The sequence below is a fragment of the Somniosus microcephalus genome, chromosome 13, assembly GCF_052327205.1.
Source record: "Somniosus microcephalus isolate GS21.2 chromosome 13, FLI_Smic_1.0, whole genome shotgun sequence".
NCBI classification, from domain to species: Eukaryota; Metazoa; Chordata; class Chondrichthyes; order Squaliformes; family Somniosidae; genus Somniosus; species Somniosus microcephalus.
Window position 1 is genome coordinate 67,504,180 of NC_140999.1, and position 23,792 is coordinate 67,527,971.

Sequence of the window (23,792 nt, forward strand, 5' to 3'; positions counted from 1 at the left end):
TTAAAGGGTATGGCGAGTGAGCAGGTGAGTGAGATTAGACTGGGTGGGATATTAAAGGGTATGGGGAGTGAGCAGGAGAGTGAGATTAGACTGGGTGGGATATTCAAGGGTGTGGAGTGTGAGCAGGAGACTGAGATGAGACTGGGTGGGATATTAAAGGGTATGGGGAATGAGCAGGAGAGTGAGATTAGACTGGGTGGGATATTAAAATGTATGGGGAGTGAGCAGGAGAGTGAGATTAGTCTGGGTGGGATATTAAAAGGTATGGGGAGTGAGCAGGAGAGTGAGATTAGACTGGGTGGGATATTAAAGGGTATGGGGAATGAGCAGGAGTGTTGGATTAGACTGGGTGGGATATTAAAGGGTATGGGGAGTGAGCAGGAGAGAGTTTAGACTGGGTGGGATATTAAAGGGTATGGGGAGTGAGCAGGAGAGAGAGATTAGACTGGGTGGGATATTAAAGGGTATGGGGCATGAGCAGGAGTGTTGGATTAGACTGGGTGGGATATTAAAGGGTATGGGGAGTGAGCAGGAGAGAGTTTAGACTGGGTGGGATATTAAAGGGTATGGAGAGTGAGCAGGAGAGTGAGATTAGACTGGGTGGGATATTAAAGGGTATGGGGAGTGAGCAGGAGAGAGAGATTAGACTGGGTGGGATATTAAAGGGTATGCGGAGTGAGCAGGAGAGAGATTAGACTGGGAAGGATATTAAAGGGTATGGAGAGTGAGCAGGAGAGTGAGATTAGACTGGGTGGGATATTAAAGGTTATGGGGAGTGAGCAGGAGAGTGAGATTAGACTGGGTGGGATATTAAAGGGTAAGGGGAGTGAGCAGGAGAGTGAGATTAGACTGGGTGGGATATTAAAGGGTATGGGGAGTGAGCAGGAGAGTGAGATTAGACTGGGTGGAATATTAAAGGGTATGGCGAGTGAGCAGGAGAGTGAGATTAGACTGGGTGGGATATTAAAGGGTATGGGGAGTGAGCAGGAGAGTGAGATTAGACTGGGTGGGATATTAAAGGGTATGGAGAGTGAGCAGGAGAGTGAGATTAGACTGGGTGGGATATTAAAGGGTATCGGGAGTGAGTAGGATTGAGATTAGACTGGGTGGGATATTAAAGGGTATGGGGAGTGAGCAGGAGAGTGAGATTAGACTGGATGGGATATTAAAGGGTATGGGGAGTGAGCAGGAGAGTGAGATTAGACTGGGTGGGATATTAAAGGGTATGGGGAGTGAGCAGGAGAGTGAGATTAGACTGTGTGGGATATTAATGGGTATGGAGAGTGAGCAGGAGAGTGAGATTAGACTGGGTGGGATATTAAAGGGTATGGAGAGTGAGCAGGAGAGTGAGATTAGACTGGGTGGGATATTAAAGGGTATGGAGAGTGAGCAGGAGAGTGAGATAAGACTGGGTGGGATATTAAAGGGTATGGGGAAAGAGCAGGAGAGTGAGATTAGACCGGGTGGGATATTAAAGGGTATGGGGAGTGAGCCGGAGAGTGAGATTAGACTGGGTGGGATATTAAATGGTATGGAGAGTGAGCAGGAGAGTGAGATTATACTGGGTGGGATATTAAAGGGTATGGGGAGTGAGCAGGAGAGAGATTAGACTGGGAAGGATATTAAAGGGTATGGAGAGTGAGCAGGAGAGTGAGATTAGACTGGGTGGGATATTAAAGGTTATGGGGAGTGAGCAGGAGAGTGAGATTAGACTGGGTGGGATATTAAAGGGTATGGAGAGTGAGCAGGAGAGTGAGATTAGAGTGGGTGGGATATTAAAGGGTATGGAGAGAGAGCAGGAGAGTGAGATTAGACTGGGTGGGATATTAAAGGGTATGGGGAGTGAGCAGGAGAGTGAGATTAGACTGGGCGGGATATTAAAAGGTATGGGGAGTGAGCAGGAGAGTGAGATTAGACTGGGTGGGATATTAAAGGGTATGGGGAGTGAGCAGGAGAGTGAGGTTAGACTGGGCGGGATATTAAAAGGTATGGGGAGTGAGCAGGAGAGTGAGATTAGACAGGGTGGGATATTAAAGGGTATGGAGAGTGAGCAGGAGAGTGAGATTAGACTGGGTGGGATATTAAAGGATATGGAGAGTGAGCAGCAGAGTGAGATTAGACTGGGTGGGATATTAAAGGGTATGGGGAGTGAGTAGGAGTGAGATTAGACTGGGTGATATATTAAAGGGTATGGAGAGTGAGCAGGAGAGTGAGATTAGACTGGGTGGGATATTAAAGGATATGGGGAGTGAGCCGGAGAGTGAGATTAGACTGGGTGGGATATTAAATGGTATGGAGAGTGAGCAGGAGAGTGAGATTATACTGGGTGGGATATTAAAGGGATTGGGGAGTGAGCAGGAGAGTGAGATTAGACTGGGTGGGATATTAAAGGGTATGGGGAGTGAGCAGGAGAGAGAGATTAGACTGGGTGGGATATTAAAGGGTACGGGGAGTGAGCAGGAGAGAGATTAGACTGGCAAGTATATTAAAGGGTATGGAGAGTGAGCAGGAGAGTGAGATTAGACTGGGTGGGATATTAAAGTGTATGTGGAATGAGCAGGAGAGTGAGATTAGACTGGGTGGGATATTAAAGGGTATGGGGAGTGAGCAGGAGAGAGAGATTAGACTGGGTGGGATATTAAAGGGTATGGAGAGTGAGCAGGAGAGTGAGATTAGACTGGGTGGGATATTAAAGGGTATGGAGAGTGAGCAGGAGAGTGAGATAAGACTGGGTGGGATATTAAAGGGTATGGGGAATGAGCAGGAGAGTGAGATGAGACCGGGTGGGATATTAAAGGGTATGGGGAATGAGCCGGAGAGTGAGACTAGACTGGGTGGGATATTAAAGGGTATCGGGAGTGAGTAGGATTGAGATTAGACTGGGTGGGATATTAAAGGGTATGGGGAGTGAGCAGGAGAGTGAGATTAGACTGGATGGGATATTAAAGGGTATGGGGAGTGAGCAGGAGAGTGAGATTAGACTGGGTGGGATATTAAAGGGTATGGGGAGTGAGCAGGAGAGTGAGATTAGACTGTGTGGGATATTAATGGGTATGGAGAGTGAGCAGGAGAGTGAGATTAGACTGGGTGGGATATTAAAGGGTATGGAGAGTGAGCAGGAGAGTGAGATTAGACTGGGTGGGATATTAAAGGGTATGGAGAGTGAGCAGGAGAGTGAGATAAGACTGGGTGGGATATTAAAGGGTATGGGGAAAGAGCAGGAGAGTGAGTTTAGACCGGGTGGGATATTAAAGGGTATGGGGAGTGAGCCGGAGAGTGAGATTAGACTGGGTGGGATATTAAATGGTATGGAGAGTGAGCAGGAGAGTGAGATTATACTGGGTGGGATATTAAAGGGTATGGGGAGTGAGCAGGAGAGAGATTAGACTGGGAAGGATATTAAAGGGGATGGAGAGTGAGCAGGAGAGTGAGATTAGACTGGGTGGGATATTAAAGGGTAAGGGGAGTGAGCAGGAGAGTGAGATTAGACTGGGTGGGATATTAAAGGGTATGCGGAGTGAGCAGGAGAGTGAGATTAGACTGGGTGGAATATTAAAGGGTATCGCGAGTGAGCAGGAGAGTGAGATTAGACTGGGTGCGATATTAAAGGGTATGGGGAGTGAGCAGGAGAGTGAGATTAGACTGGGTGGGATATTAAAGGGGATGGAGAGTGAGCAGGAGAGTGAGATTAGACTGGGTGGGATATTAAAGGGTATCGGGAGTGAGTAGGAGTGAAATTAGACTTGGTGGGATATTAAAGTGTATGGAGAGTGAGCAGGAGAGTGAGAATAGACTGGATGGGATATTAAAGAGTACGGGGAGTGAGCAGGAGAGAGATTAGACTGGGAAGGATATTAAAGGGTATGGAGAGTGAGCAGGAGAGTTAGATTAGACTGGGTGGGATATTAAAGGGTATGGGGAGTGAGCAGGAGAGAGATTAGACTGGGTGGGATATTAAAGGGTATGGGGAGTTTGCAGGAGAGTGAGATTAGACTGGGTGGGATATTAAAGGGTATGGAGAGTGAGCAGGAGAGTGAGATTAGACTGGGTGGGATATTAAAGGGTATGGGGAGGGAACAGGAGAGAGAGATTTGACTGGGTGGGATATTAAAGGGTATGGGGAGTGAGCAGGAGAGAGTTTAGACTGGGAAGGATATTAAAGGGTATCGAGAGTGAGCAGGAGAGTGAGATTAGACCGGGTGGGATATTAAAGGTTATGGGGAGTGAGCAGGAGAGTGAGATTAGACTGGGTGGGATATTAAAGGGTAAGGGGAGTGAGCAGGAGAGTGAGATTTGTCTGGGTGGGATATTAAAGGGTAAGGGGAGTGAGCAGGAGAGTGAGATTAGACTGGGTGGGATATTAAAGGGTATGGGGAGTGAGCAGGAGAGTGAGATCAGACTGGGTGGAATATTAAAGGGTATGGGGAGTGAGATTAGACTGGGTGGGATATTAAAGGGTATGGGGAGTGAGCAGGAGAGTGAGATTAGACTGGATGGGATATTAAAGGGTATGGGGTGTGAGCAGGAGAGTGAGATTAGACTGGGTGGGATATTAAAGGGTATGGGGAGTGAGCAGGAGAGTGAGATTAGACTGTGTGGGATATTAATGGGTATGGAGAGTGAGCAGGAGAGTGAGATTAGACTGGGTGGGATATTAAAGGGTATGGAGAGTGAGCAGGAGAGTGAGATTAGACTGGGTGGGATATTAAAGGGTATGGAGAGTGAGCAGGAGAGTGAGATAAGATTCGGTGGGATATTAAAGGGTATGGGGAATGAGCAGGAGAGTGAGATTAGACTGGGAAGGATATTAAAGGGTATGGAGAGAGAGCAGGAGAGTGAGATTAGACTGGGTGGGATATTAAAGGGTATGGGGAGTGAGCAGGAGAGATATTAGACTGGGTGGGATATTAAAGGGTATGGGGAGTTTGCAGGAGAGTGAGCTTAGACTGGGTGGGATATTAAAGTGTATGGGGAGTGAGCAGGAGAGAGAGATTAGACTGGGTGGGATATTAAAGGGTATGGGGAGTGAGCAGGAGAGAGATTAGACTGGGAAGGATATTAAAGGGTATGGAGAGTGAGCAGTAGAGTGAGATTAGACTTGGTGGGATATTAAAGGTTATGGGGAGTGAGCAGGAGAGAGAGATTAGACTGGGTGGGATATTAAAGGGTAAGGGGAGTGAGCAGGAGAGTGAGATTAGACTGGGTGGGATATTAAAGGGTATGGGGAGTGAGCAGGAGAGTGTGATTAGACTGGGTGGAATATTAAAGGGTATGGGGAGTGAGATTAGCCTGGGTGGGATATTAAAGGGTATGGGGAGTGAGCAGGAGAGTGAGATTAGACTGGGTGGGATATTAAAGGGTATGGCGAGTGAGCAGGTGAGTGAGATTAGACTGGGTGGGATATTAAAGGGTATGGGGAGTGAGCAGGAGAGTGAGATTAGACTGGGTGGGATATTAAAGGGTGTGGAGTGTGAGCAGGAGACTGAGATGAGACTGGGTGGGATATTAAAGGGTATGGGGAATGAGCAGGAGAGTGAGATTAGACTGGGTGGGATATTAAAATGTATGGGGAGTGAGCAGGAGAGTGAGATTAGTCTGGGTGGGATATTAAAAGGTATGGGGAGTGAGCAGGAGAGTGAGATTAGACTGGGTGGGATATTAAAGGGTATGGGGAATGAGCAGGAGTGTTGGATTAGACTGGGTGGGATATTAAAGGGTATGGGGAGTGAGCAGGAGAGAGTTTAGACTGGGTGGGATATTAAAGGGTATGGGGAGTGAGCAGGAGAGAGAGATTAGACTGGGTGGGATATTAAAGGGTATGGGGCATGAGCAGGAGTGTTGGATTAGACTGGGTGGGATATTAAAGGGTATGGGGAGTGAGCAGGAGAGAGTTTAGACTGGGTGGGATATTAAAGGGTATGGAGAGTGAGCAGGAGAGTGAGATTAGACTGGGTGGGATATTAAAGGGTATGGGGAGTGAGCAGGAGAGAGAGATTAGACTGGGTGGGATATTAAAGGGTATGCGGAGTGAGCAGGAGAGAGATTAGACTGGGAAGGATATTAAAGGGTATGGAGAGTGAGCAGGAGAGTGAGATTAGACTGGGTGGGATATTAAAGGTTATGGGGAGTGAGCAGGAGAGTGAGATTAGACTGGGTGGGATATTAAAGGGTAAGGGCAGTGAGCAGGAGAGTGAGATTAGACTGGGTGGGATATTAAAGGGTATGGGGAGTGAGCAGGAGAGTGAGATTAGACTGGGTGGAATATTAAAGGGTATGGCGAGTGAGCAGGAGAGTGAGATTAGACTGGGTGGGATATTAAAGGGTATGGGGAGTGAGCAGGAGAGTGAGATTAGACTGGGAAGGATATTAAAGGGTATGGAGAGAGAGCAGGAGAGTGAGATTAGACTGGGTGGGATATTAAAGGGTATGGGGAGTGAGCAGGAGAGAGATTAGACTGGGTGGGATATTAAAGGGTATGGGGAGTTTGCAGGAGAGTGATCTTAGACTGGGTGGGATATTAAAGTGTATGGGGAGTGAGCAGGACAGAGAGATTAGACTGGGTGGGATATTAAAGGGTATGGGGAGTGAGCAGGAGAGAGATTAGACTGGGAAGGATATTAATGGGTATGGAGAGTGAGCAGGAGAGTGAGATTAGACTTGGTGGGATATTAAAGGTTATGGGGAGTGAGCAGGAGAGAGAGATTAGACTGGGTGGGATATTAAAGGGTAAGGGGAGTGAGCAGGAGAGTGAGATTAGATTGGGTGGGATATTAAAGGGTATGGGGAGTGAGCAGGAGAGTGTGATTAGACTGGGTGGAATATTAAAGGGTATGGGGAGTGAGATTAGCCTGGGTGGGATATTAGAGGGTATGGGGAGTGAGCAGGAGAGTGAGATTAGACTGGGTGGGATATTAAAGGGTATGGCGAGTGAGCAGGTGAGTGAGATTAGACTGGGTGGGATATTAAAGGGTATGGGGAGTGAGCAGGAGAGTGAGATTAGACTGGGTGGGATATTCAAGGGTGTGGAGTGTGAGCAGGAGACTGAGATGAGACTGGGTGGGATATTAAAGGGTATGGGGAATGAGCAGGAGAGTGAGATTAGACTGGGTGGGATATTAAAATGTATGGGGAGTGAGCAGGAGAGTGAGATTAGTCTGGGTGGGATATTAAAAGGTATGGGGAGTGAGCAGGAGAGTGAGATTAGACTGGGTGGGATATTAAAGGGTATGGGGAATGAGCAGGAGTGTTGGATTAGACTGGGTGGGATATTAAAGGGTATGGGGAGTGAGCAGGAGAGAGTTTAGACTGGGTGGGATATTAAAGGGTATGGGGAGTGAGCAGGAGAGAGAGATTAGACTGGGTGGGATATTAAAGGGTATGGGGCATGAGCAGGAGTGTTGGATTAGACTGGGTGGGATATTAAAGGGTATGGGGAGTGAGCAGGAGAGAGTTTAGACTGGGTGGGATATTAAAGGGTATGGAGAGTGAGCAGGAGAGTGAGATTAGACTGGGTGGGATATTAAAGGGTATGGGGAGTGAGCAGGAGAGAGAGATTAGACTGGGTGGGATATTAAAGGGTATGCGGAGTGAGCAGGAGAGAGATTAGACTGGGAAGGATATTAAAGGGTATGGAGAGTGAGCAGGAGAGTGAGATTAGACTGGGTGGGATATTAAAGGTTATGGGGAGTGAGCAGGAGAGTGAGATTAGACTGGGTGGGATATTAAAGGGTAAGGGGAGTGAGCAGGAGAGTGAGATTAGACTGGGTGGGATATTAAAGGGTATGGGGAGTGAGCAGGAGAGTGAGATTAGACTGGGTGGAATATTAAAGGGTATGGCGAGTGAGCAGGAGAGTGAGATTAGACTGGGTGGGATATTAAAGGGTATGGGGAGTGAGCAGGAGAGTGAGATTAGACTGGGTGGGATATTAAAGGGTATGGAGAGTGAGCAGGAGAGTGAGATTAGACTGGGTGGGATATTAAAGGGTATCGGGAGTGAGTAGGATTGAGATTAGACTGGGTGGGATATTAAAGGGTATGGGGAGTGAGCAGGAGAGTGAGATTAGACTGGATGGGATATTAAAGGGTATGGGGAGTGAGCAGGAGAGTGAGATTAGACTGGGTGGGATATTAAAGGGTATGGGGAGTGAGCAGGAGAGTGAGATTAGACTGTGTGGGATATTAATGGGTATGGAGAGTGAGCAGGAGAGTGAGATTAGACTGGGTGGGATATTAAAGGGTATGGAGAGTGAGCAGGAGAGTGAGATTAGACTGGGTGGGATATTAAAGGGTATGGAGAGTGAGCAGGAGAGTGAGATAAGACTGGGTGGGATATTAAAGGGTATGGGGAAAGAGCAGGAGAGTGAGATTAGACCGGGTGGGATATTAAAGGGTATGGGGAGTGAGCCGGAGAGTGAGATTAGACTGGGTGGGATATTAAATGGTATGGAGAGTGAGCAGGAGAGTGAGATTATACTGGGTGGGATATTAAAGGGTATGGGGAGTGAGCAGGAGAGAGATTAGACTGGGAAGGATATTAAAGGGTATGGAGAGTGAGCAGGAGAGTGAGATTAGACTGGGTGGGATATTAAAGGTTATGGGGAGTGAGCAGGAGAGTGAGATTAGACTGGGTGGGATATTAAAGGGTATGGAGAGTGAGCAGGAGAGTGAGATTAGAGTGGGTGGGATATTAAAGGGTATGGAGAGAGAGCAGGAGAGTGAGATTAGACTGGGTGGGATATTAAAGGGTATGGGGAGTGAGCAGGAGAGTGAGATTAGACTGGGCGGGATATTAAAAGGTATGGGGAGTGAGCAGGAGAGTGAGATTAGACTGGGTGGGATATTAAAGGGTATGGGGAGTGAGCAGGAGAGTGAGGTTAGACTGGGCGGGATATTAAAAGGTATGGGGAGTGAGCAGGAGAGTGAGATTAGACAGGGTGGGATATTAAAGGGTATGGAGAGTGAGCAGGAGAGTGAGATTAGACTGGGTGGGATATTAAAGGATATGGAGAGTGAGCAGCAGAGTGAGATTAGACTGGGTGGGATATTAAAGGGTATGGGGAGTGAGTAGGAGTGAGATTAGACTGGGTGATATATTAAAGGGTATGGAGAGTGAGCAGGAGAGTGAGATTAGACTGGGTGGGATATTAAAGGATATGGGGAGTGAGCCGGAGAGTGAGATTAGACTGGGTGGGATATTAAATGGTATGGAGAGTGAGCAGGAGAGTGAGATTATACTGGGTGGGATATTAAAGGGATTGGGGAGTGAGCAGGAGAGTGAGATTAGACTGGGTGGGATATTAAAGGGTATGGGGAGTGAGCAGGAGAGAGAGATTAGACTGGGTGGGATATTAAAGGGTACGGGGAGTGAGCAGGAGAGAGATTAGACTGGCAAGTATATTAAAGGGTATGGAGAGTGAGCAGGAGAGTGAGATTAGACTGGGTGGGATATTAAAGTGTATGTGGAATGAGCAGGAGAGTGAGATTAGACTGGGTGGGATATTAAAGGGTATGGGGAGTGAGCAGGAGAGAGAGATTAGACTGGGTGGGATATTAAAGGGTATGGAGAGTGAGCAGGAGAGTGAGATTAGACTGGGTGGGATATTAAAGGGTATGGAGAGTGAGCAGGAGAGTGAGATAAGACTGGGTGGGATATTAAAGGGTATGGGGAATGAGCAGGAGAGTGAGATGAGACCGGGTGGGATATTAAAGGGTATGGGGAATGAGCCGGAGAGTGAGACTAGACTGGGTGGGATATTAAAGGGTATCGGGAGTGAGTAGGATTGAGATTAGACTGGGTGGGATATTAAAGGGTATGGGGAGTGAGCAGGAGAGTGAGATTAGACTGGATGGGATATTAAAGGGTATGGGGAGTGAGCAGGAGAGTGAGATTAGACTGGGTGGGATATTAAAGGGTATGGGGAGTGAGCAGGAGAGTGAGATTAGACTGTGTGGGATATTAATGGGTATGGAGAGTGAGCAGGAGAGTGAGATTAGACTGGGTGGGATATTAAAGGGTATGGAGAGTGAGCAGGAGAGTGAGATTAGACTGGGTGGGATATTAAAGGGTATGGAGAGTGAGCAGGAGAGTGAGATAAGACTGGGTGGGATATTAAAGGGTATGGGGAAAGAGCAGGAGAGTGAGTTTAGACCGGGTGGGATATTAAAGGGTATGGGGAGTGAGCCGGAGAGTGAGATTAGACTGGGTGGGATATTAAATGGTATGGAGAGTGAGCAGGAGAGTGAGATTATACTGGGTGGGATATTAAAGGGTATGGGGAGTGAGCAGGAGAGAGATTAGACTGGGAAGGATATTAAAGGGGATGGAGAGTGAGCAGGAGAGTGAGATTAGACTGGGTGGGATATTAAAGGGTAAGGGGAGTGAGCAGGAGAGTGAGATTAGACTGGGTGGGATATTAAAGGGTATGCGGAGTGAGCAGGAGAGTGAGATTAGACTGGGTGGAATATTAAAGGGTATCGCGAGTGAGCAGGAGAGTGAGATTAGACTGGGTGCGATATTAAAGGGTATGGGGAGTGAGCAGGAGAGTGAGATTAGACTGGGTGGGATATTAAAGGGGATGGAGAGTGAGCAGGAGAGTGAGATTAGACTGGGTGGGATATTAAAGGGTATCGGGAGTGAGTAGGAGTGAAATTAGACTTGGTGGGATATTAAAGTGTATGGAGAGTGAGCAGGAGAGTGAGAATAGACTGGATGGGATATTAAAGAGTACGGGGAGTGAGCAGGAGAGAGATTAGACTGGGAAGGATATTAAAGGGTATGGAGAGTGAGCAGGAGAGTTAGATTAGACTGGGTGGGATATTAAAGGGTATGGGGAGTGAGCAGGAGAGAGATTAGACTGGGTGGGATATTAAAGGGTATGGGGAGTTTGCAGGAGAGTGAGATTAGACTGGGTGGGATATTAAAGGGTATGGAGAGTGAGCAGGAGAGTGAGATTAGACTGGGTGGGATATTAAAGGGTATGGGGAGGGAACAGGAGAGAGAGATTTGACTGGGTGGGATATTAAAGGGTATGGGGAGTGAGCAGGAGAGAGTTTAGACTGGGAAGGATATTAAAGGGTATCGAGAGTGAGCAGGAGAGTGAGATTAGACCGGGTGGGATATTAAAGGTTATGGGGAGTGAGCAGGAGAGTGAGATTAGACTGGGTGGGATATTAAAGGGTAAGGGGAGTGAGCAGGAGAGTGAGATTTGTCTGGGTGGGATATTAAAGGGTAAGGGGAGTGAGCAGGAGAGTGAGATTAGACTGGGTGGGATATTAAAGGGTATGGGGAGTGAGCAGGAGAGTGAGATCAGACTGGGTGGAATATTAAAGGGTATGGGGAGTGAGATTAGACTGGGTGGGATATTAAAGGGTATGGGGAGTGAGCAGGAGAGTGAGATTAGACTGGATGGGATATTAAAGGGTATGGGGAGTGAGCAGGAGAGTGAGATTAGACTGGGTGGGATATTAAAGGGTATGGGGAGTGAGCAGGAGAGTGAGATTAGACTGTGTGGGATATTAATGGGTATGGAGAGTGAGCAGGAGAGTGAGATTAGACTGGGTGGGATATTAAAGGGTATGGAGAGTGAGCAGGAGAGTGAGATTAGACTGGGTGGGATATTAAAGGGTATGGAGAGTGAGCAGGAGAGTGAGATAAGATTGGGTGGGATATTAAAGGGTATGGGGAATGAGCAGGAGAGTGAGATTAGACTGGGAAGGATATTAAAGGGTATGGAGAGAGAGCAGGAGAGTGAGATTAGACTGGGTGGGATATTAAAGGGTATGGGGAGTGAGCAGGAGAGATATTAGACTGGGTGGGATATTAAAGGGTATGGGGAGTTTGCAGGAGAGTGAGCTTAGACTGGGTGGGATATTAAAGTGTATGGGGAGTGAGCAGGAGAGAGAGATTAGACTGGGTGGGATATTAAAGGGTATGGGGAGTGAGCAGGAGAGAGATTAGACTGGGAAGGATATTAAAGGGTATGGAGAGTGAGCAGTAGAGTGAGATTAGACTTGGTGGGATATTAAAGGTTATGGGGAGTGAGCAGGAGAGAGAGATTAGACTGGGTGGGATATTAAAGGGTAAGGGGAGTGAGCAGGAGAGTGAGATTAGACTGGGTGGGATATTAAAGGGTATGGGGAGTGAGCAGGAGAGTGTGATTAGACTGGGTGGAATATTAAAGGGTATGGGGAGTGAGATTAGCCTGGGTGGGATATTAAAGGGTATGGGGAGTGAGCAGGAGAGTGAGATTAGACTGGGTGGGATATTAAAGGGTATGGCGAGTGAGCAGGTGAGTGAGATTAGACTGGGTGGGATATTAAAGGGTATGGGGAGTGAGCAGGAGAGTGAGATTAGACTGGGTGGGATATTAAAGGGTGTGGAGTGTGAGCAGGAGACTGAGATGAGACTGGGTGGGATATTAAAGGGTATGGGGAATGAGCAGGAGAGTGAGATTAGACTGGGTGGGATATTAAAATGTATGGGGAGTGAGCAGGAGAGTGAGATTAGTCTGGGTGGGATATTAAAAGGTATGGGGAGTGAGCAGGAGAGTGAGATTAGACTGGGTGGGATATTAAAGGGTATGGGGAATGAGCAGGAGTGTTGGATTAGACTGGGTGGGATATTAAAGGGTATGGGGAGTGAGCAGGAGAGAGTTTAGACTGGGTGGGATATTAAAGGGTATGGGGAGTGAGCAGGAGAGAGAGATTAGACTGGGTGGGATATTAAAGGGTATGGGGCATGAGCAGGAGTGTTGGATTAGACTGGGTGGGATATTAAAGGGTATGGGGAGTGAGCAGGAGAGAGTTTAGACTGGGTGGGATATTAAAGGGTATGGAGAGTGAGCAGGAGAGTGAGATTAGACTGGGTGGGATATTAAAGGGTATGGGGAGTGAGCAGGAGAGAGAGATTAGACTGGGTGGGATATTAAAGGGTATGCGGAGTGAGCAGGAGAGAGATTAGACTGGGAAGGATATTAAAGGGTATGGAGAGTGAGCAGGAGAGTGAGATTAGACTGGGTGGGATATTAAAGGTTATGGGGAGTGAGCAGGAGAGTGAGATTAGACTGGGTGGGATATTAAAGGGTAAGGGCAGTGAGCAGGAGAGTGAGATTAGACTGGGTGGGATATTAAAGGGTATGGGGAGTGAGCAGGAGAGTGAGATTAGACTGGGTGGAATATTAAAGGGGATGGCGAGTGAGCAGGAGAGTGAGATTAGACTGGGTGGGATATTAAAGGGTATGGGGAGTGAGCAGGAGAGTGAGATTAGACTGGGTGGGATATTAAAGGGTATGGAGAGTGAGCAGGAGAGTGAGATTAGACTGGGTGGGATATTAAAGGGTATCGGGAGTGAGTAGGATTGAGATTAGACTGGGTGGGATATTAAAGGGTATGGGGAGTGAGCAGGAGAGTGAGATTAGACTGGATGGGATATTAAAGGGTATGGGGAGTGAGCAGGAGAGTGAGATTAGACTGGGTGGGATATTAAAGGGTATGGGGAGTAAGCAGGAGAGTGAGATTAGACTGTGTGGGATATTAATGGGTATGGGGAAAGAGCAGGAGAGTGAGATTAGACCGGGTGGGATATTAAAGGGTATGGGCAGTGAGCCGGAGAGTGAGATTAGACTGGGTGGGATATTAAATGGTATGGAGAGTGAGCAGGAGAGTGAGATTATACTGGGTGGGATATTAAAGGGTAAGGGGAGTGAGCAGGAGAGAGATTAGACTGGGAAGGATATTAAAGGGTATGGAGAGTGAGCAGGAGAGTGAGATTAGACTGGGTGGGATATTAAAGGTTATGGGGAGTGAGCAGGAGAGTGAGATTAGACTGGGTGGGATATTAAAGGGTATGGAGAGTGAGCAGGAGAGTGAGATTAGAGTGGGTGGGATATTAAAGGGTATGGAGAGAGAGCAGGAGAGTGAGATTAGACTGGGTGGGATATTAAAGGGTATGGGGAGTGAGCAGGAGAGTGAGATTAGACTGGGCGGGATATTAAAAGGTATGGGGAGTGAGCAGGAGAGTGAGATTAGACTGGGTGGGATATTAAAGGGTATGGGGAGTGAGCAGGAGAGTGAGATTAGACTGGGCGGGATATTAAAAGGTATGGGGAGTGAGCAGGAGAGTGAGATTAGACTGGGTGGGATATTAAAGGGTATGGAGAGTGAGCAGGAGAGTGAGATTAGACTGGGTGGGATATTAAAGGATATGGAGAGTGAGCAGCAGATTGAGATTAGACTGGGTGGGATATTAAAGGGTATGGGGTGTGAGTAGGAGTGAGATTAGACTGGGTGGGATATTAAAGGGTATGGAGAGTGAGCAGGAGAGTGAGATTAGACTGGGTGGGATATTAAAGGATATGGGGAGTGAGCCGGAGAGTGAGATTAGACTGGGTGGGATATTAAATGGTATGGAGAGTGAGCAGGAGAGTGAGATTATACTGGGTGGGATATTAAAGGGATTGGGGAGTGAGCAGGAGAGTGAGATTAGACTGGGTGGGATATTAAAGGGTACGGGGAGTGAGCAGGAGAGAGATTAGACTGGCAAGTATATTAAAGGGTATGGAGAGTGAGCAGGAGAGTGAGATTAGACTGGGTGGGATATTAAAGTGTATGTGGAATGAGCAGGAGAGTGAGATTAGACTGGGTGGGATATTAAAGGGTATGGGGAGTGAGCAGGAGAGAGAGATTAGACTGGGTGGGATATTAAAGGGTATGGAGAATGAGCAGGAGAGTGAGATTAGACTGGGTGGGATATTAAAGGGTATGGAGAGTGAGCAGGAGAGTGAGATAAGACTGGGTGGGATATTAAATGGTATGGGGAATGAGCAGGAGAGTGAGATGAGACCGGGTGGGATATTAAAGGGTATGGGCAATGAGCCGGAGAGTGAGATTAGACTGGGTGGGATATTAAAGGGTATCGGGAGTGAGTAGGATTGAGATTAGACTGGGTGGGATATTAAAGGGTATGGGGAGTGAGCAGGAGAGTGAGATTAGACTGGATGGGATATTAAAGGGTATGGGGAGTGAGCAGGAGAGTGAGATTAGACTGGGTGGGATATTAAAGGGTATGGGGAGTGAGCAGGAGAGTGAGATTAGACTGTGTGGGATATTAATGGGTATGGAGAGTGAGCAGGAGAGTGAGATTAGACTGGGTGGGATATTAAAGGGTATGGAGAGTGAGCAGGAGAGTGAGATTAGACTGGGTGGGATATTAAAGGGTATGGAGAGTGAGCAGGAGAGTGAGATAAGACTGGGTGGGATATTAAAGGGTATGGGGAAAGAGCAGGAGAGTGAGATTAGACCGGGTGGGATATTAAAGGGTATGGGGAGTGAGCCGGAGAGTGAGATTAGACTGGGTGGGATATTAAATGGTATGGAGAGTGAGCAGGAGAGTGAGATTATACTGGGTGGGATATTAAAGGGTATGGGGAGTGAGCAGGAGAGAGATTAGACTGGGAAGGATATTAAAGGGTATGGAGAGTGAGCAGGAGAGTGAGATTAGACTGGGTGGGATATTAAAGGTTATGGGGAGTGAGCAGGAGAGTGAGATTAGACTGGGTGGGATATTAAAGGGTATGGAGAGTGAGCAGGAGAGTGAGATTAGAGTGGGTGGGATATTAAAGGGTATGGAGAGAGAGCAGGAGAGTGAGATTAGACTGGGTGGGATATTAAAGGGTATGGGGAGTGAGCAGGAGAGTGAGATTAGACTGGGCGGGATATTAAAAGGTATGGGGAGTGAGCAGGAGAGTGAGATTAGACTGGGTGGGATATTAAAGGGTATGGGGAGTGAGCAGGAGAGTGAGATTAGACTGGGTGGGATATTAAAGGGTATGGGGAGTGAGCAGGAGAGTGAGATTAGTCTGGGTGGGATATTAAAGGGTATGGGGAGTGAGCAGGAGTGAAATTAGACTGGGTGGGATATTAAACGGTATGGAGAGTGAGCAGGAGAGTGAGATTAGACTGGGTGGGATATTAAAGGGTATGGGGAGTGAGTAGGAGTGAAATTAGACTGGGTGGGATATTAAAGGGTATGGAGAGTGAGCAGGAGAGTGAGATTAGACTGGGTGGGATATTAAAGGGTATGGAGAGTGAGCAGGAGAGTGAGATTAGACTGGGTGGGATATTAAAGGATATGGAGAGTGAGCAGCAGAGTGAGATTAGACTGGGTGGGATATTAAAGGGTATGGGGAGTGAGTAGGAGTGAGATTAGACTGGGTGGGATATTAAAGGCTATGGAGAGTGAGCAGGAGAGTGAGATTAGACTGGGTGGGTTATTAAAGGATATGGGGAGTGAGCCGGAGAGTGAGATTAGACTGGGTGGGATATTAAATGGTATGAAGAGTGAGCAGGAGAGTGAGATTATACTGGGTGGGATATTAAAGGGATTGGGGAGTGAGCAGGAGAGTGAGATTAGACTGGGTGGGATATTAAAGGGTATGGGGAGTGAGCAGGAGAGAGAGATTAGACTGGGTGTGATATTAAAGGGTACGGGCAGTGAGCAGGAGAGAGATTAGACTGGCAAGTATATTAAAGGGTATGGAGAGTGAGCAGGAGAGTGAGATTAGACTGGGTGGGATATTAAAGTGTATGTGGAATGAGCAGGAGAGTGAGATTCGACTGGGTGGGATATTAAAGGGTATGGGGAGTGAGCAGGAGAGAGAGATTAGACTGGGTGGGATATTAAAGGGTATGGAGAGTGAGCAGGAGAGTGAGATTAGACTGGGTGGGATATTAAAGGGTATGGAGAGTGAGCAGGAGAGTGAGATAAGACTGGGTGGGATATTAAAGGGTATGGGGAATGAGCAGGAGAGTGAGATGAGACCGGGTGGGATATTAAAGGGTATGGGGAATGAGCCGGAGAGTGAGATTAGACTGGGTGGGATATTAAATGGTATGGAGAGTGAGCAGGAGAGTGAGATTATACTGGGTGGGATATTAAATGGTATGGAGAGTGAGCAGGAGAGTGAGATTATACTGGGTGGGATATTAATGGGTATGGGGAGTGAGCAGGAGAGAGATTAGACTGGGAAGGATATTAAAGGGTATGGAGAGTGAGCAGGAGAGTGAGATTAGACTGGGTGGGATATTAAAGGGTATGGAGAGTGAGCAGGAGAGTGAGATTAGACTGGGTGGGATATTAAAGGGTATGGAGAGTGAGCAGGAGAGTGAGATTAGACTGGGTGGGATATTAAAGGTTATGGGGAGTGAGCAGTAGAGTGAGATGAGACTGGGAGGGATATTAAAGGGTAAGGGGAGTGAGCAGGAGAGTGAGATTAGACTGGGTGGGATATTAAAGGGTATGGGGAGTGAGATTAGACTGGGTGGGATATTAAAGGGTATGGGGAGTGAGCAGGAGAGTGAGATTAGACTGGGTGGGATATTAAAGGGTATGGAGAGTGAGCAGGACAGTGAGATTAGACTGGGTGGGATATTAAAGGGTATGGAGAGAGAGCAGGAGAGTGAGATTAGACTGGGTGGGATATTAAAGGGTATGGGGAGTGAGCAGGAGAGTAAGATTAGACTGGGCGGGATATTAAAAGGTATGGGGAGTGAGATTAGACTGGGTGGGATATTAAAGGGTATGGGGAGTGAGCAGGAGAGTGAGATTAGACTGGGTGGGATATTAAAGGGTATGGGGAGTGAGCAGGAGAGTGAGATTAGACTGGGTGAGATATTAAAGGGTATGGGGAGTGAGCAGGAGAGTGAGATTAGTCTGGGTGGGATATTAAAGGGTATGGGGATTGAGCAGGAGTGAAATTAGACTGGGTGGGATATTAAACGGTATGGAGAGTGAGCAGGAGAGTGAGATTAGACTGGGTGGGATATTAAAGGGTATGGGGAGTGAGTAGGAGTGAAATTAGACTGGGTGGGATATTAAAGGGTATGGAGAGTGAGCAGGAGAGTGAGATTAGACTGGGTGGGATATTAAAGGGTATGGAGAGTGAGCAGGAGAGTGAGATTAGACTGGGTGGGATATTAAAGGATATGGAGAGTGAGCAGGAGAGTGAGATTAGACTGGGTGGGATATTAAAGGGTATGGGGAGAGAGTAGGAGTGAAATTAGACTGGGTGGGATATTAAAGGGTATGGAGAGTGAGCAGGAGAATGAGATTAGACTGGGTGGGATATTAAAGGATACGGGGAGTGAGCCGGAGAGTGAGATTAGACTGGGTGGGATATTAAATGGTATGGAGAGTGAGCAGGAGAGTGAGATTATATTGGGTGGGAAATTAAAGGGTGTGGGGAGTGAGCAGGAGAGTGAGATTAGACTGGGTGGGATATTAAAGGGTATGGGGAGTGAGCAGGAGAGAGAGATTAGACTGGGTGGGATATTAAAGGGTACGGGGAGTGAGCAGGAGAGAGATTAGACTGGCAAGGATATTAAAGGGTATGGAGAGTGAGCAGGAGAGTGAGATTAGACTGGGTGGGATATTAAAGTGTATGGGGAATGAGCAGGAGAGTGAGATTAGACTGGGTGGGATATTAAAGGGTATGGGGAGTGAGCAGGAGAGAGAGATTAGACTGGGTGGGATATTAAAGGGTATGGAGAGTGAGCTGGAGAGTGAGATTAGACTGGGTGGGATATTAAAGGGTATGGAGAGTGAGCAGGAGAGTGAGATAAGACTGGATGGGATATTAAAGGGTCTGGGGAATGAGCAGGAGAGTGAGATGAGACCGGGTGGGATATTAAAGGGTATGGGGAGCGAGCCGGAGAGTGAGATTATACTGGGTGGGATATTAAAGGGTATGGGGAGTGAGCAGGAGAGAGATTAGACTGGGAAGGATATTAAAGGGTATGGAGAGTGAGCAGGAGAGTGAGATTAGACTGGGTGGGATATTAAAGGGGATGGAGAGTGAGCAGGAGAGTGAGATTAGACTGGGTGGGATATTAAAGGGTATGGAGAGTGAGCAGGAGAGTGAGATTAGACTATGTGGGATATTAAAGGGTATGGAGAGTGAGCAGGAGAGTGAGATAAGACTGGGTGGGATATTAAAGGGTATGGGGAATGAGCAGGAGAGTGAGATTAGACCGGGTGGGATATTAAAGGGTAAGGGGAGTGAGCAGGAGACTGAGATTAGACTAGGTGGGATATTAAAGGGTATGGGGAGTGAGCAGGAGAGAGATTAGGCTGGGTGGGATATTAAAAGGTATGGAGAGTGAGCAGGAGAGTGAGATTAGACTGGGTGGGATATTAAAGGTTATGGGGAGTGAGCAGGAGAGTGAGATTAGACTGGGTGGGATATTAAAGGGTAAGGGGAGTGAGCAGGAGAGTGAGATTAGACTGGGTGGCTTATTAAAGGGTATGGGGAGTGAGATTAGACTGGGTGGGATATTAAAGGGTATGGGGAGTGAGCAGGAGAGTGAGATTAGACTGGGTGGGATATTAAAGGGTATGGAGAGTGAGCAGGAGAGTGAGATTAGACTGGGTGGGATATTAAAGGGTATCGGGAGTGAGTAGGAGTGAAATTAGACTGGGTGGGATATTAAAGGGGATGGAGAGTGAGCCGGAGAGTGAGATTAGACTGGGTGGGATATTAAATGGCATGGAGAGTGAGCAGGAGAGTGAGATTAGACTGGGTGGGATATTAAAGGGTATGGGGTGTGAGCGGGAGAGAGAGATTAGACTGGGTGGGATATTAAAGTGTACGGGGAGTGAGCAGGAGAGAGATTAGACTGGGAAGGATATTAAAGGGTATGGAGAGTGAGCAGGAGAGTGAGATTACACTGGGTGGGATATTAAAGGGTATGGAGAGTGAGCAGGAGAGTGAGATTAGACTGGGTGGGATATTAAAGGGTATGGAGAGTGAGCAGGAGGGTGAGATTAGACTGGGTGGGATATTAAAGGGTATGGGGAGTGAGCAGGAGAGAGATTAGACTGGGTGGGATATTAAAGGGTATGGGGAGTGAGCAGGAGAGAGATTAGACTGGGTGGGATATTAAAGGGTATGGGGAGTGAGCAGGAGAGAGATTAGACTGGGTGGGATATTAAAGGGTATGGGGAGTGAGCAGGAGAGTGAGATTAGACTGGGTGGGATACTAAAGGGTATGGGGAGTGAGCAGGAGAGTGAGATTAGACTGGGTGAGATATTGAAAGGTATGGGGTGTGAGCAGGAGAGTGAGATTAGACTGGGTGGGATATTAAAGGGTATGGGGAGTGAGCAGGAGAGTGAGATTAGACTGGGTGGGATATTAAAGGGTATGGAGAGTGAGCAGGAGAGTGAGATTAGACTGGGTGGGATATTAAAGGGTATCGGGATTGAGTAGGAGTGAAATTAGACTGGGTGGGATATTAAAGGGTATGGAGAGTGAGCAGGAGAGTGAGATTAGACTGGGTGGGATATTAAAGGGTATGGGGAGTGAGCCGGAGAGTGAGATTAGACTGGGTGGGATATTAAATGGCATGGAGAGGGAGCAGGAGAGTGTGATTAGACTGGGTGGGATATTAAAGTGTATGGGGAGTGAGCGGGAGAGAGAGATTAGACTGGGTGGGATATTAAAGTGTACGGGGAGTGAGCAGGAGAGAGATTAGACTGGGAAGGATATTAAAGGGTATGGAGAGTGAGCAGGAGAGTGAGATTAGACTGGGTGGGATGTTAAAGGGTATGGAGAGTGAGCAGGAGAGTGAGATTAGACTGGGTGGGATATTAAAGTGTATGGAGAGTGAGCAGGAGAGTGAGATTAGACTGGGTGGGATATTAAAGGGTATGGGGAGTGAGCAGGAGTGAGATTAGACTGGGTGGGATATTAAAGGGTATGGAGAGTGAGCAGGAGAGTGAGATTAGACTGGGTGGGATATTAAAGTGTATGGGGAGTGAGCAGGAGAGAGAGATTAGACTGGGTGGGATATTAAAGGGTATGGGGAGTGAGCAGGAGAGAGATTCGACTGGGAAGGATATTAATGGGTATGGAGAGTGAGCAGGAGAGTGAGATTAGACTGGGTGGGATTTTAAAGGTTATGGGGAGTGAGCAGGAGAGAGAGATTGGACTAGGTGGGATATTAAAGGGTCAGGGGAGTGAGCAGGAGAGTGAGATTAGACTGGGTGGGATATTAAAGGGTATGGGGAGTGAGCAGGAGAGTGAGATTAGACTGGGTGGAATATTAAAGGGTATGGGGAGTGAGATTAGACTGGGTGGGATATTAAAGGGTATGGGGAGTGAGCAGGAGAGTGAGATTAGTCTGGGTGGGATATTAAAGGATATGGCGAGTGAGCAGGAGAGTGAGATTAGACTGGGTGGGATATTAAAGGGTATGGGGAGTGAGCAGGAGAGTGAGATTAGACTGGGTGGGATATTAAAGGGTGTGGAGAGTGAGCAGGAGACTGAGATTAGACTGGGTGGGATATTAAAGGGTATGGGGAATGAGCAGGAGAGTGAGATTAGACTGGGTGGGATATTAAAATGTATGGGGAGTGAGCAGGAGAGTGAGATTAGTCTGGGTGGGATATTAAAAGGTATGGGGAATGAGCAGGAGTGTTGGATTAGACTGGGTGGGATATTAAAGGGTATGGGGAGTGAGCAGGAGAGAGTTTAGACCGGGTGGGATATTAAAGGGTATGGGGAGTGAGCAGGAGAGAGAGATTAGACTGGGTGGGATATTAAAGGGTATGCGGAGTGAGCAGGAGAGAGATTAGATTGGGAAGGATATTAAAGTGTATGGAGAGTGAGCAGGAGAGTGAGATTAGACTGGGTGGGATATTAAAGGTTATGGGGAGTGAGCAGGAGAGTGAGATGAGACTGGGTGGGATATTAAAGGGTAAGGGGAGTGAGTAGGAGAGTGAGATTAGACTGGGTGGGATATTAAAGGGTATGGGGAGTGAGCAGGAGAGTGAGATTAGACTGGGTGGCTTATTAAAGGGTATGGGGAGTGAGATTAGACTGGGTGGGATATTAAAGGGTATGGGGAGTGAGCAGGAGAGTGAGATTAGACTGGGTGGGATATTAAAGGGTATGGAGAGTGAGCAGGAGAGTGAGATTAGACTGGGTGGGATATTAAAGGGTATCGAGAGTGAGTAGGAGTGAAATTAGACTGGGTGGGATATTAAAGGGGATGGAGAGTGAGCCGGAGAGTGAGATTAGACTGGGTGGGATATTAAATGGCATGGAGAGTGAGCAGGAGAGTGAGATTAGACTGGGTGGGATATTAAAGGGTATGGGATGTGAGCGGGAGAGAGAGATTAGACTGGGTGGGATATTAAAGTGTACGGGGAGTGAGCAGGAGAGAGATTAGACTGGGAAGGATATTAAAGGGTATGGAGAGTGAGCAGGAGAGTGAGATTACACTGGGTGGGATATTAAAGGGTATGGAGAGTGAGCAGGAGAGTGAGATTAGACTGGGTGGGATATTAAAGGGTATGGAGAGTGAGCAGGAGGGTGAGATTAGACTGGGTGGGATATTAAAGGGTATGGGGAGTGAGCAGGAGAGAGATTAGACTGGGTGGGATATTAAAGGGTATGGGGAGTGAGCAGGAGAGAGATTAGACTGGGTGGGATATTAAAGGGTATGGGGAGTGAGCAGGAGAGAGATTAGACTGGGTGGGATATTAAAGGGTATGGGGAGTGAGCAGGAGAGTGAGATTAGACTGGGTGGGATACTAAAGGGTATGGGGAGTGAGCAGGAGAGTGAGATTAGACTGGGTGAGATATTGAAAGGTATGGGGTGTGAGCAGGAGAGTGAGATTAGACTGGGTGGGATATTAAAGGGTATGGGGAGTGAGCAGGAGAGTGAGATTAGACTGGGTGGGATATTAAAGGGTATGGAGAGTGAGCAGGAGAGTGAGATTAGACTGGGTGGGATATTAAAGGGTATCGGGATTGAGTAGGAGTGAAATTAGACTGGGTGGGATATTAAAGGGTATGGAGAGTGAGCAGGAGAGTGAGATTAGACTGGGTGGGATATTAAAGGGTATGGGGAGTGAGCCGGAGAGTGAGATTAGACTGGGTGGGATATTAAATGGCATGGAGAGGGAGCAGGAGAGTGTGATTAGACTGGGTGGGATATTAAAGTGTATGGGGAGTGAGCGGGAGAGAGAGATTAGACTGGGTGGGATATTAAAGTGTACGGGGAGTGAGCAGGAGAGAGATTAGACTGGGAAGGATATTAAAGGGTATGGAGAGTGAGCAGGAGAGTGAGATTAGACTGGGTGGGATGTTAAAGGGTATGGAGAGTGAGCAGGAGAGTGAGATTAGACTGGGTGGGATATTAAAGTGTATGGAGAGTGAGCAGGAGAGTGAGATTAGACTGGGTGGGATATTAAAGGGTATGGGGAGTGAGCAGGAGTGAGATTAGACTGGGTGGGATATTAAAGGGTATGGAGAGTGAGCAGGAGAGTGAGATTAGACTGGGTGGGATATTAAAGTGTATGGGGAGTGAGCAGGAGAGAGAGATTAGACTGGGTGGGATATTAAAGGGTATGGGGAGTGAGCAGGAGAGAGATTCGACTGGGAAGGATATTAATGGGTATGGAGAGTGAGCAGGAGAGTGAGATTAGACTGGGTGGGATATTAAAGGTTATGGGGAGTGAGCAGGAGAGAGAGATTGGACTAGGTGGGATATTAAAGGGTCAGGGGAGTGAGCAGGAGAGTGAGATTAGACTGGGTGGGATATTAAAGGGTATGGGGAGTGAGCAGGAGAGTGAGATTAGACTGGGTGGAATATTAAAGGGTATGGGGATTGAGATTAGACTGGGTGGGATATTAAAGGGTATGGGGAGTGAGCAGGAGAGTGAGATTAGTCTGGGTGGGATATTAAAGGATATGGCGAGTGAGCAGGAGAGTGAGATTAGACTGGGTGGGATATT